The sequence below is a fragment of the Podarcis melisellensis genome, assembly GCF_964234715.1.
Source record: "Podarcis melisellensis genome assembly, chromosome: 10".
Classification (NCBI taxonomy): domain Eukaryota; kingdom Metazoa; phylum Chordata; class Lepidosauria; order Squamata; family Lacertidae; genus Podarcis; species Podarcis melisellensis.
The window spans coordinates 39,588,883-39,603,043 of NC_138542.1; the positions used below are offsets into that span (position 1 = coordinate 39,588,883).

Consider the following 14,161-nt stretch of genomic DNA (forward strand, 5'->3'; position numbering starts at 1 on the left):
GCCCGACTTTAAATAATGTCTTTGGCCTTAGTCAACAACTTGTAAAATTTAGAAGGAAAGGGACCTTAGGTTCTGCTACGGTGATGTAAAAACAAACAAACAGGTGATGGGGGAAAAACCATTGCCTAAGATCCTGGAGAACCAATACCAGTCAGCACAGAATATATTAGTACAGATGAACGCATAATCTGATGGCCTAGTGTATGATCCTAAAGTTGAGAACTTGCATAGGTTCTGGTGGTGAAGACTTTCCTGCCCCCACCCCACCCCCACTAAAAACTCCTGGGCGGAAGGAAAGAAATAAATACTAATGTGAAAGATGAATTTCAGATATTTCTGATCCCTAACTGATGGTGGGCAACTTTGACCTTACAAAACTGTCTCTGGAAATGCGACCTCTGCACCAGCACGTCTGCCATGCCTCCACTCTGCCTAAGGACAAGGTAGGCAGGAGTTCACTATTCCAAGTTACAATTTATCTGTGAAATGTTCTAAGCTCAGATGTTCTCCCACCCAAAATAGAACAGTAGCTAATCATTTGTAGTGTGTGTGTGTGTGTGTGTGTGTGTGAGAGAGAGAGAGAGAGAGAGAGAGAGAGAGGGAGGGAGGGAGGGAGGGAGGAGCAGCATTTTTAAAAGAATAACAGTAATTTGAAGAAACCTGGGTGTGGTTATTTTGTTTCCTTGTCTTGTAACTGCGTACATATAAGCTCTTCTCTTTGTATATTGATTTACTATAAATACACAGCTTCATTTATATGTGTGCTTACAGACATTTAATTTAGAAAGAGGCTCCGTCACTATTACTGTAGCAAAGCCAAAGCATGCCTAAACTAATTAAAGCTAAGTTTGTACACTGATTACAGCTTTGCATAAGATGCATTCCTGTGCTCAGGTTCATGTTTGATGCTTTGCCTTGACTCTTAGCTTTATGTGACAGTACATGAAGCAAATACTCCTTTCCTAATGCTCCAGGATTTTGTGGGAAATTAAGAGTGTTGCTACTGCCTGCTGCTCTATTTTGATATAAACCCACCCTGTCAGTTTGGAACTGTCCCTGGCTACTGGGATATTTCTGCCAGATCTTCTTCATTCCAGAATGCCATTGTTGCCTTTTTGGATTTTGCACCCCTCTCTTTCTTGAAGAAGCCCAGAACTTTGTTATGTCTTGCAACAATGGTCGCCCTGTGAACCTCAGCACTAACCAAACATGTGATGACATTTCCCCCCGCCTAACAATCTACTCATGACACCACACTGCCTTTCTGTGCACCCCTCTTTCCATTTTTTGGCTCCATTCTAATGATTATGAATGTGGAAGTCAGCTCCACTGAGCGGGGACTGAATCCCAACTAACATGCATAAGAATGTCTTGCACATATGTGTGCAGGGCAACACTATGCAAACACAATCTCCCGATAAAATGCAATGCATCACTGGGATTCTCAATCAGCGGTTCCCAATTGCTAAGTACTGCAGACCCCCAGTTTTGCAAAAGCCAATCCATGGACCCCCTACTTCTGAAAAGGTTGATATCTCTGAGGTAGTCCTTTTATGTGAATGGTGCCATGGACCCCCTGGGTTGGTTATGTGGACCCCCTGGGGTCCATGAACCACCAATTGGGAACCACTGTGATTCTTGGGTTGGCTGTATTGTGCCAGGGATGATTTTGTATACTGTTAGCTGCTTCCTAGTCAGTAAATCAGACAATGAGCCCCAATAGATCAGGACCCTTTTTCTTGTCCTTTTGCAAACTTCCCTTGGCGCACTAGGCAAAAGAGTTGTTTGTATTTCTTTCCTTCCTTCCTTCCTTCCTTCCTTCCTTCCTTCCTTCCTTCCTTCCTTCCTTCCTTCCTTCCTTCCTTCCTTCAATTTAAAGTTATTCTATGCCTCTAAATATCATGTACATAAAACTGAAAGCTCGCATCTCTTTTAAGACTGCGGTCTATGACAGTTGTAAGTGGATGTAACTTCCAGATGTTTAGTATTCTGAATTACATGCAAGAACAGAACAGTGCTATTTGCAATCCACTTGGTTCTCCATTTGGCAATTACTATTTATTCCTTTTGCCACTTGTGTGGCAATGCCATTGAGTTTAGAGCAGACTCTTTATGCGATAGAGCTACTATGTTGGAAAAACCACAAAAACCCTGGCATTTATGCAATAGAGAGTGATCTTCAGCTACTGGCAAAATGACTAAAATAGGTTTTCTACACTGCTGAGACAAGTCCATACACTTGCACTGATGATGTACAGTAAAGCTTTTCATACTGCTTTGGTCATCCAATGAGCGGGGCATAATAGACAGATGTGGGAGTCCTGGAATGTGGGTGAGTCTTCATACAATCAGTTTCATACAATCAACCATTTTTGATGCATGGGATCTAGACTAGCTTTTTGGCTCCACATCTGGCCCCAGTACGTGGGCCAACTTTGTCAGGTGGGTGGGGCAACCCACCTGTCAATCACATCACGCCATAATGATGGTTGTCCTGACTACCTGTCACAACCCCTTGCACAGGGTTCTCAAGTGCATATTCATGGAGGATAAGGTATCAAGGGCTACTGTGATGTTAACATATGAGAGTGCTGGAGGTGAAATAGTTAAACAGGTTACCCAATCAGAACCCGGGGGTGGAGTCAGAGGGACTATAAAACCAGCTCTGGGAGGGGCGAAGAGGAGGGAGTTTGTTGGGAGTTGGGTGGTTGGTTGGAGTGGGAGTGAATTGGGATAGAGTCTGTGGATAGGTTGAATCAGTGTAGCGAAATAAGCTGAGTCAGGAACAGTTAGGGGCTAGGCAGACAAGTAAATATCCGAGAGGTGGTTTAGTGAGTGAGAGCAGGTAGCAGAAGTTATAGGTCTGGATAGGCACCCCATGATTGTAATTGACTGAGACCGTTTATGAAACCACACACTTGTTAAACTGAGATAAATAAACAGAAGTTTATGTTCCAATTTAACCCTGACTGGACTCAGTAATTTACCAGGTAGGGCCTGGGTGATGGCAGTGAGAAATAAAGTGGTGGCACAGGGATCAATAGACGGTGAAACGTCCGGGGACCCTGTGTGATGGCCACAGCTACTAGTCATTATTCAGAGGCAGTGTGCCTCCGAATATAAGCTGCTGGGAATCAGGAGTGGGAGAGAGCTATTACCTTCTTTTCCAGCTTGTGAGCTTCCCATAGGCATCTGTTTGGCCTCTGTGGGAAACAAAATGGTGGATTAAATGGCCCTTTGCCCTATTCAAGCAGACTTATTCGTTTCTTAAAGCCAAATGGATCAGACCCCAAGTATTTTGAAATGACTTGCATAGATTAATGTGCAGCTGGTGTTGGTATTAAATCAATGATAATATAATAAGATTTTTCCTAACCGCTATCCTAGAGGGGATTTTTTTTTTTTAAAAAAGGTTACAGTCATATATTTTCTAAGTATATTCATCTTTTTTTATTTAATTCTAAATATGTTCTCCCAATTTGTGAGGGTTTAATCACTGCACAGAGTGCATTCAATTTTATCCATCCTCTTAAAAATAAGAGCCTTTTTTGAGCTGGAAACCTTTCAAACGTGCTTTCCCAAGATCCGTCTGGAACTCATCCATCTTTCCTCTGACAATTCACCTAGCAAATATTTGCCCGTGTTAATTGTAGATAACCAAAATGCCGTTAGTGTTTACTCTAATGATACATCATTTCTGAATTATAATTGGACAGCATTACTATGGAAATTCTCCTTGAGGCAGCATCCATCTACAAGCCAAGTTTGTTCATTACTATCAGTCTTCTGAAAAGTTCAGTTAGCTGCAGCATGTAGGCAAAAACCTCAAAATGTTTAAATTAACATTAAAAGAAGAGTTCATCTCCACATTCATTTAGAAACCTTTGAGTATCATTCCTTATGATTTTCATTCCTTGGGGGCCTTTTTTCCTTGCGGTGCTATCAACAAACAACAAGAAACAAATGTTTTCATTGGCATTTAACATGTTTGTTAGCACAGCACAAGAGAAGCCATTTTGGATTAAAGGCAGATCATGCCATACATTTAGAGCACATGACCCTCCCCCAAAAGAATTATGGGAACTGTAGTTTCCCCTCACAGAAATACAATTACCAGCATTCTTAACAAACTACGGTTCCCAGGATTCTTTGGTTTGAATATGCACACTTATAATTTATTTGGCATGCTATTTTGTGTGCATATACAAGTTTATTCTCAAATTTTGCCAGAGGACTAGTCTACACTAAAACACCTTGGGTAGATCTCATTGATCCAGTATCAGCTCCTCTTGCTTTTGTTCACTAGCTCCAGAATCAATATTGGCTCAATGGAAATCTATCATAAGTGCATTCTGCTTTCAATAGGCGGGCCTTATGCTTGGCTGGAAAAGTGGTAGAAGAGGCAGGTATGACTATAAATGTGCTGGGAATATTTGATCCACAGCTTAGATTTGGACTTGCCGATCAGAAGGTCGGCGGTTCGAATCCCCACAATGGGGTGAGTTCCCGTTGCTCGGTCCTTCTCTTGCCAACCTAGCAGTTCGAAAGCACATCAAAGTGCAAGTAGTTAAATAGGTACCGCTCCGGAGGGAAGGTAAACGGTGTTTCCGTGCACTGCTCTGGTTCGCCAGAAGTGGCTTAGTCATGCTGGCCACACGACCCGGAAGCTGCACGCCAGCTCCCTCGGCCAATAAAGCGAGATGAGCACCGCAACCCCAAAGTCGGTCACGACTGGACCTAATGGTTAGGGGTCCCTTTACCTTTACTTAAGGAAAGGATACAGATTCAATTGGATTCGAAAACATTGCCATGTGCAGGTAGTTCTACAGAGGTGGTGTGATTTGGTTTGGTCAGTCAGCAAAATTCAACATGCTGACACACATTCACAGATTTTCCCTGGCAGAACTATCTGGTATGAAGTTAGAATGTATGAAGAGTCCTGCTGGATCAGGCCAAAAGCCCATCTGGTCCTTCTAGTCCAGCATCTTGTTCTCACAATGGCCAACTAGATGCTCATAGGAAGCAGGACCAATGACTGGCATTCAGAGACATATTGCCTCCAACAGTGGACAGCCTTATCCTCCATCTTTGTGTAATCCTCTTTTATAGGCATCAAATTGGTGGCAATCACTTTATCAGCACCTTGATCCATGCTCACACAGGTGAGTCAAGGAATGCCTATTTAAATGAACCACAATGTTTGGGTGTGAGATCAGATTAGGGGAATTATGAGATTTAAATGGCAGCTCTCAGATCCAGCTGCTCAGCACTGATTGGAATCCCCCCCCCAAAAAAAGAGGAGGACTTGACAGGATGTTGCATAGTGACACCATGCACTTAGGTTGGCCTTGGAGATGTGCATTGCTCAATCCCAGGCTGCTTTACGAAAGAAAAGAAAAGCACTTGCCAGTTGGACCTTCCTCTGTAAAGGTGCCTTTTGAAGCAGCTCCCACTCTGCAGACTTGCAAGCACAGACATGGCGAAGAATGATGTTGAAGGAGCCACCATGGACAGAGCTTTCGGATCATCACATTGCATCATTTTAGACAAAACACTTTTCGGTGTCCCTGGCTCACATATTCACTGAGGGATGAGACACTGGCTCGAGTTATGCACATGCATGAGTGAGTCAGCTCTGTTCTTGCACTAGTGTGAGAGGAAAGCCAAAAGGATGCAAAGCCTTTGCGGTCAGGGGGATCATAAACTGTTGGAGTGCTGGATGCTGAAGCTCAGGCGCTCTCGCGGCAAAACTAGCAACAGTTGCTGCATGGATCATTTTTTAAAAGTCAAATCAGTTTCACTTCCCTGAATGTGATTGCCTCATCTGCTTCTCCTTCAAATTACCCAGATTGTTCTTGCATCATCTCTACAACATCTCCCAGTTCTCTGTTTTCTTCACTCCTTTTTCCAATCTCTCTCTCTCTGAAATGCCGCAGGCTATGAATAATCTAAATCTAGTGACAGAGCTTTCTGTCACTTCCTCAAGCAGAATAACTTTCTAACACTGTATTTGAAACTGTCTGCTGGTAGAATATTTTCTGTTTTCCAAAGTGCAAATATGGGAAGGGGAAGGGGTGGCAGTGAGGAATAATGCCAAAATGTACTTCTCTCTCTCTCTCTCTCTCTCTCTCTGTCTCTCTCTCTCTCTGTCTCTCTCTCTCAAATGGTCTATTGATTCTCTGTTATTCACATAGAGGGTGGTACATGGCTTCTACTTGCCTTAGGCAAGCTGACGTTTTTCCGTTTTTCATGCCATTTTCATTGCACCCCATTGAGGATACTTGGAAATCAACCAGTATATTTAGTATTTAGCCACCTGTTTCCAAGCCTCTTCCTATATAATTTAGGTAATGAGCATAGATATTTATTTCTGAGCTCCTAGAGGCATGTGGCTGTATTTTGGATGCTTATCTAACAAGAAAAAAGCACCGGCGTTTGGTCTGAAACCCCTAACAAGGCACATGACCATACTTAGGCTGCATACACATGACATTTTATTCCAGAATCAATGGAGACCCAGTGTTATTTGTTTTGTTTTTTAAAAAATGTAGTCCACATACAACCGAGATCTATTGCATATTTTTTTGCCCTTGTAAAGCAATGTTTCATTTATTCTACATTACCATACAGTGTGCCCATTTGAAAACAGGTGTAGTGCTGTGTGTGTGTATGCACACCTTCCCAATGATGTTGTGAGTGAGCATATACCAAGATCGCAATCACCATTTCCTTCTTCATTCACCTGGGGCATGTGCAGAGGAAGAGGCATGGACAACCTAAGCAAGGGGAGGGTTTTCGAAATGTGTATCAAGTAAAAACCAGCAACAAGAAGGTACCAAGGGAAGTTGGTGGGGGATGTGATAAGGAGAAAAGTGATGGTGCCACCAAATTTTGGAGGGTTTTGTAGGGACTTTTAGAAATTGTTTTGTGGGCTAGATAAGGCCCATTGACTGATGGCTAGATATCCCTGGAACAATGGAATGAGTTGTCTTTCAATGTAGCTTGCACTGTCTTTAAAAAAGTGACTAAATTCACTGCTCAGGAAGCAGGAGAGTGTGATGGATTGCCCATCTTTCATGGGTGGCAAGGAAGCATCTTTTCACCAACATGTCACTTTTTCTCCAAAATAACCCAAGACCCGTGATAGGCTTTCACTTGCCAGAGTCTTTGTAATATATTATGAATGCGGTTCCACATATAAAACACATTCTGCAACATAATTTACCATGACCCAACACAGAACATTCATTTCTGACCCAGTAGGAACACAGGACAAACGATGAAGCCAACACAAAGCACTGCATGAATAAATGGGACACAACTTTATTAACTACATTTCCAGTTGGTTCAATGTAGAAGTAACTAACATAGTGCCCTCCACTATGGACAATAACTTCCATCATCCCTAATCACTGGCAATCCTGACTGGGGCTGATGGAAACAAGTACAGCAGCATCTGGGGGGCACAGCATTGACCACCCCAGGGTATGGGGGCAGGCACCTTGACCTACCTAGGCCAACAGTAGGGAGCCAGCCTGCCCAATAGCCAAAACTATACTGCCTTGGTCAGACCACACTTGGAGTACTGTGTCCAGTTCTGGGTGCCACAATTTAAGAAGGATGTTAACAAGCTGGAATTTGTGTAGAGGAGGGTAACCAAGATGATTAGGTGTTTGGAAACCAAGCTTTGGGGATGCTTGAGGGAATTTTGTATATTTAGGCTGGTAAAGGGGAGACTGAGAGGAGAGATGATAGCCATCTTCAAATATCTCAAGGGCTGTCACATGGAGGATGGTACAAGCTTGTTTTCTGTTGCTCTAGAGGGTAAGATCCAAACTAATGAATTCAAATCACAAGAAAGGATATCCCAACCAAACGAGAACTTTCTGACAGTAAGAGCTGTTTGACAATGGAACAGACTCCCATGAGAGGTGGTGGGGTCCCCTTCCTTGGAGTATTTTAAGCCTAGGTTGGATGGCCATCTGTCATGAATGCTTTAGGTGAGATTCCTGCATTGCAGGCATTGGACTAGATGACTCTCAGGGTCCCTTCCAACTCTACAATTCTATTATTCTATGGATGCTGTAACATTACCACTGTGGAAATGAAATTCAAGTGTCTGTCCAATTACTTCTGTGTGCAGAATGTGGAATGGGGGTCACCTTGTCCTTCACCTCAAGCAGGGAAATGTCTTGAGCCTTTTAAGATACACCAGCTAAAATTGGGCAAGATGCCCACTGTAGCTTTTATATGACACAGGCAATTTTAGGCTCTTGACAACTCCTGATGAAAATGCAACACAGAGAGTTCAGAGAGTGATTCACTGACTATTTATAATGGTCAGTGAATTGCCAGACAGATAATGCCCCCTATTTTGTCACAGTTTAACCACAGTTTAGCAATTTGCAAGTAGAAATTCACAATTTCCCAGTTAACTCTTCCACGGATGAACCTTCATTTTCCATATATTTATATATCTGTCACCATTTCACTGCACCATGAAGCACTACGGGTTGCAATGCAGACACCCCTTCAGGAAAGAAAGTGCCCGGGGCATCTTGATTCTGCTGCCATGCTTCTTCCAGAGATACCTCTTTAACTCAAAGGCAGAGATGAGGAATGGGCTACAGCTCCAATCAACCATGGCTGGCATGACCAATAGTCAGGGATGATGGGAGCTGTAGTTCAACAGAAGCTCAAGGCCTGTAAGTTCCACATTCCTGCCCAAAGGAGTGATTCCACAGATGCCACTGAAAGGCATGGGCATAGGTGTCACCCACCCATCTATATAGATTTAAACTGGGGAAAGCACACACTGCACATGCTTTTGTACAGCATACAAGAGGCCAGGTACCCGTCCTGAGGAATTTACAATTCAAAATTCAACATGGAGTTGGAGAGTAAGGAGAGGCAGGAGCAGTGATTTTTTTCCTTAAAAAAAATGTTTAGGGGTATTCTCATTTTTCTACTCATATTGAAATACTGCCCCTCAGTGAGGCCAAACTTAGATTCACAAAATGTTTACGGGTATGTGTCCCCCCACATCCCCCCAGAAAAAAGGACTGGGCAGGAGTAAATAGGGGAAGAAGGTACAAACTGCATGAGCTGCAGATACTCAAGCCTGGTTACAGAAGAAGAAGAAGAGGAAGAGGAAGAGGAAGAGGAAGAAGAAGAAGAAGAAGAAGAAGAAGAAGAAGAAGAAGAAGAAGAAGGGGAGGAGGAGTTTGGATTTGATATCCCGCTTTATCACTACCCGAAGGAGTCTCAAAGCGGCTAACATTCTCCTTTCCCTTCCTCCCCCACAACAAACGTTCTGTGAGGTGAGTGGGGCTGAGATACTTCAGAGAAGTGTGACTGGCCCAAGGTCACCCAGCAGCTGCTTGTGGAGGAGCGGAGACGCGAACCCAGTTCCCCAGATTACGAGACAACCGCTCTTACCCACTACACCACACTGGCTCTAGTAGGGCAGGGATGTCCAACTTCCAAGAGACTGCGATCTACTCCCACTAAGAAAAACCTGCCAGAGATCTACCCATTGTATTGACCAAAGTTGTTGAGCTTTTTGGGGGGAGGAAGAGCCAAAGCTGTAGAGCTTTTTCTTTTTCTTTTCGGGGGGGGGGGGGGGATCGATCAGGATCACATGCTTAACCAGGATCGACCAGGGACCTACCACAATAGACAAGTAGATTGTGATTGACCTGTTGGACATCCCTGCAGTAGGGCATAGGAACTAGGGGCTCGTACCAAAGTCTGAATGAAAGAAGTGGGTTTTGAGGAGGGATTTTGCAGTCTGTGAGGGAGGTCATATTATGCAGGTGTTCTAGGTGAACTTTTGAAGCACCCTGTGAGTCCCTGATCTGTTGGTGCAGAACTGAACACAACACACACATTTGTGACCTGACTGGGCCATGTGCCAGGATAGAAGTGCTCACTTGCAATTGGCAGGATCTTGACAACATCTGGTAATAGACACTACTGGACTCTCTATTCCCTCTCACAAATTTACTTCTTTTTTTTACCCCAATTTGTCAGAGCAGTCGTGAAGAAGGTGGTGAGTCTGTGAAGTGGCTACAGGACCCCCAGATGCCACACCCATCGGCCTTCTGTGTCCTCAGTGATGGTAAGGAGTAGCCATTGTCAGGCCTAGCTCTTTCTTCACAAAGGACTGTGTGGAGCTCTAGCACTGACAACCATTCCTGGGACCGAGCTCTGGTAAGCTTTGGCAACTCTGTTCATCAGCAAATTGCAAACAGAAAACTATAAGAGTGTTCCTATTTATAAGTGACCTGGGAGAATGATTCCCTGCTAACATGACCCAAGACTAAAGGAATGGAAGAAGATCCAAAAACAGAGAGATGACTGCATTCGTGGGTATCTGACACACTTCATCCAATTGCTTAACAAACCTTACTAGACAACAAATTAAAACACAAAGCGGACTCTGCAGTCTGGTGGTGATATCTGAGAGCATGCGTTTAAAGTTCTTTCTTCGCTGACCATGCACGATTAACCTCGTGAATTTGGAGTTCGGGCAGCACAAGTTGTTGAACAAAAAGTTCAGTTGCTCATGAATAATTTGTTTTCTAATGCACACGCGGAGGCAATTGTTCAACACAAGCCTTTTTGTGTTGAAGCCATCTGTGACTCACGGCATCACTGAGAATGATGTGAGTTCTTTATGTGGGAGCAACCATACGTGAAGATGCCTGGAAATGTCAGGCATAAGGCCACCTAGAGAGAAATGATCAAGATTGTATGGAAATAGTAAATTCTTTAAAATTTACCGCTAAAAACCAATCACTTATGTGTTTTATTATGGTCAATTGACCAACAAACAAAATACAAATTTGCAGCCTCATTAGAACCAGTTATGAATTGGCAAACTAGGAACTAACAGTCATAGCAGGTCTGAGAGTTACGATATTTTACCACTTGTTTGGTAATAGATTTAAGGTCAGGGAAGCTGCTCAAAAGGGTCCCTAAGGAAAGGCAAAGAAACTTCCTCATAAGAGGATAAACTATACATTCTCTAAGCCCTGGAAATTGTTTCAGTCTTTGAATGATTACAATGCCACCACCTATCCATGAAGAGATCTTTGTCACATTTCCTGTCTAGGATCTTGGAGGGGGTCATGGGCTGGCTGGAGGCACCAGCTGGGGAACCCCCAAGGGAACCCCCAGAGAAAGAAGGCTCAGAGCCAGGAGACTGGTGGTGGGATGACCATGAGTGGTCAGAGAGAGAAGAGGGAGCAGACTGGGAGGAGGAAGTGGCAGAAGCTGAAGAGACAAGCTGTATTAGTGAGTAGAAATAAGCCGGGGCAGAGAGCAGTCCTGATTCATAGGCTGGAGAGGAGGGGGACCAGGAGACAGAGAGGAGGCAGGCTATGGAAGAATCCAGGGAGTCTCTCTGTCTAGCTGAAACCAGCTCGCCTCCCCCCCGGTCTCCCAGAACATGCAGAAAAAAATGAAAAGAGCAGAGAAGAGATTGGTTGTATGCAGGCACAGTCTCTGGTTGCTTGGCAAAAACCCTGGAAAGGAGGGGACTTAGGCAGCTATGGGAAGGCCTTCACGCCTCACGACTGCCTCATTGGGGCAAGACCTATAGTGCAATCACTGCACTTCTTTGGTTTCTTGAATAAAGAGTTAACTTCATTGACACTGGTGTTTTTATTGCTGACATACTTTGACCTTGGTGGGTGAAATATGGAAATGGACTGGACTAAAAACCCTGTAAGAAAATTTACACGTGGCATTCATATGCCAGAGGCAGTCCAAGTCAGGCCTAGAGACTGTGGTGTGCATAGTTCATTAGCTGATAGGCAGCTCTTTGCACACCTATATTTTTTGTTCTCTGCTTGACTATAGATTTGGCTTGCGCTAGATCAATGACAGCAGATATGTGAGACAAACCAGCAACACAATTTCCCCCCATTAAGTCCCTTTTCCATATACACAAAAAAGAGTTGAGCAACTCCTGATATGCCAGAGACATTGGCGTGGCAGAGGATCAGTTCCAGATCTAATAACAAATAGAATCTGTCTATGCCAGGATACTTCATGAGCTACTAAGTCCACCTTCGAGATTCACGGCAGTGCTAGGGACACTGTTGAGTTTAAGCAGGTGAGCTCTCAGAGAGATGGACTGAATTACTTCTAAAGAAAAGGTAAGCTCTGGAAACGTGACTGGGGCTCTCCACACAAAGCAGGACTTGAATACAACCGTACTCTCCCCACTTGTGATTTTCAGCAACAGGTATTCAGAGGCATACTGCCTCCAACAATGTTGATAAAAATGCAGCCATCATTACTAGTAGTCATTCATATCCATGAATGTGTCTAATCCTCTTTTAAGCCACCCACATTGGTAGCCATCCCTATATTTTGTGGGAGAGAATTCTGAACTTTAACTATACGTGAAGAAGTCTTTCCCTCTATCTGCCCTGAATCTTTCAACATTTAGTTTCATCGAAAAGTCCCACATTCTAGTATTTATCCATTATCTCCACATCGGGCATATTTTTATACTTACTTGCCTTTTTGCTGAACTAAAAATCCCCAGATGCTGGAAATTTCCTCATAAAGGAGTATCTCTAGTCCCTTGGTCCTTTGGGTTGCCCTTTGCTACACCTTTTCCAGCTCTGCAACATCAGTTTTGGGGTGAGATGACCAGAACTGTGCACATTATTCCAAGTGTGGTCTCACCATTTTGTTGTTGTTTAGTCGTTTAGTCATGTCCGACTCTTCGTGACCCCATGGACCAGAGCACGCCAGGCACTCCTGTCTTCCACAGGAGTTTGGTCCCACAGTTTGGTCAGACTCATGTTTGTAGCTTCGAGAACACTGTCCAACCATCTCGTCCTCTGTCGTCCCCTTCTCCTTGTGCCCTCCATCTTCCGCAACATCAGGGTCTTTTCCAGGGAGTCTTCTCATGAGGTGGCCAAAGTATTGGAGCCTCAGCTTCATGATCTGTCCTTCCAGTGAGCACTCAGTGCTGATTTCCTTCAGAATGGATAGGTTTGATCTTCTTGCAGTCCATGGGACTCTCAAGAGACTCCTCTAGCACCATAATTCAAAAGCATCAATTCTTCGGCAATCAGCCTTCTTTATGGCCCAGCTCTCACTTCCATACATCACTACTGGGAAAACCATAGCTTTAACTATACACACCTCTCACCATAGATTTGTGCAATGTCCTTAGGACTATGTTGTCCTTCATATTAAAGGTGTTTACTAAATTTGCAGGGTTATTCTTTCATATTCTTTTAAAATTAAAATAATACTAAAATAAATGTGCACTTTCAAGTTCAGATGCAGATTGTCAAAAGATTTTGCCATATTGACATATTTCAAAGTAATCCTCTTTAAATCTTCAGCAACACTACTGCATTAAGCCTGGATATATATCTCTGGAGGGTTTTGTGCTTTTTTGGGGTAAAACTATCACAGCTGATTCTCTGGCTGACTCATTAGCATACTTCATGGCACATGTTCAACAACTACAATGCATTGCAAAACAGAACAAAGCTGTAGATCCCAATCTTTGCTTGGTACAAAGTGTAAGGTACATTGAGTGACACAATGATCTAACATTTAAAATACACGCCTGGTTGTTCTACATTCCCATTAAAAATAAATCTCTTATCTTTGTGAAGGATGAATTGATTGAACTGCCTTTGCAAATTTATGCATGCCAAATGCAATTAGCCATCAGAAGAGAAAACAGCACATGGTGGAACGTTTTCAAACATGCCTTGGCAACAAGCAAGGCAGTGATAGAGCACTTTGCAGGATAAGACCCGTTCACTTCTATATGAACTGAGGATGTAGGTGGCCAAGTAAAATATTTAACTGCACACCACAAGTTCCTGGCAATTTTGCACAATTTGGAGAGAAAGCCTGACTCCACCATAAAGCCCAACTGATGGGCTTTCATACCCTCCAACATTTCTCAGTTGAAAATAGGGATATTCTATTCTACATCAGGGGACATGGGTGGTGCTGTGGGTTAAACCACAGAGCCTAGGACTTTCCAATCAGAAGGTTGGCAGTTCGAATCCCCGCAACGGGGTGAGCTCCCTTTGCTTGGTCCCTGCTCCTGTCAACCTAGCATTTTGAAAGCACGTCAAAGTGCAAGTAGATAAATAGGTACCGCTCTGATGGG

The 14,161-nt window shown here is 43.6% G+C and overlaps 1 long non-coding RNA gene across 1 annotated transcript; it reads left to right on the forward strand.

Annotated features, from left to right (window-relative positions):
* The first annotated feature begins 347 nt into the window (after positions 1 to 347).
* LOC309379125 lies at positions 348 to 10,045 on the forward strand. The gene is made up of 3 exons (XR_014172376.1): positions 348 to 443; positions 6,631 to 6,696; positions 10,033 to 10,045. It is a non-coding gene; the product is annotated as an uncharacterized lncRNA (long non-coding RNA).
* Positions 10,046 to 14,161: the final 4,116 nt, after the last annotated feature.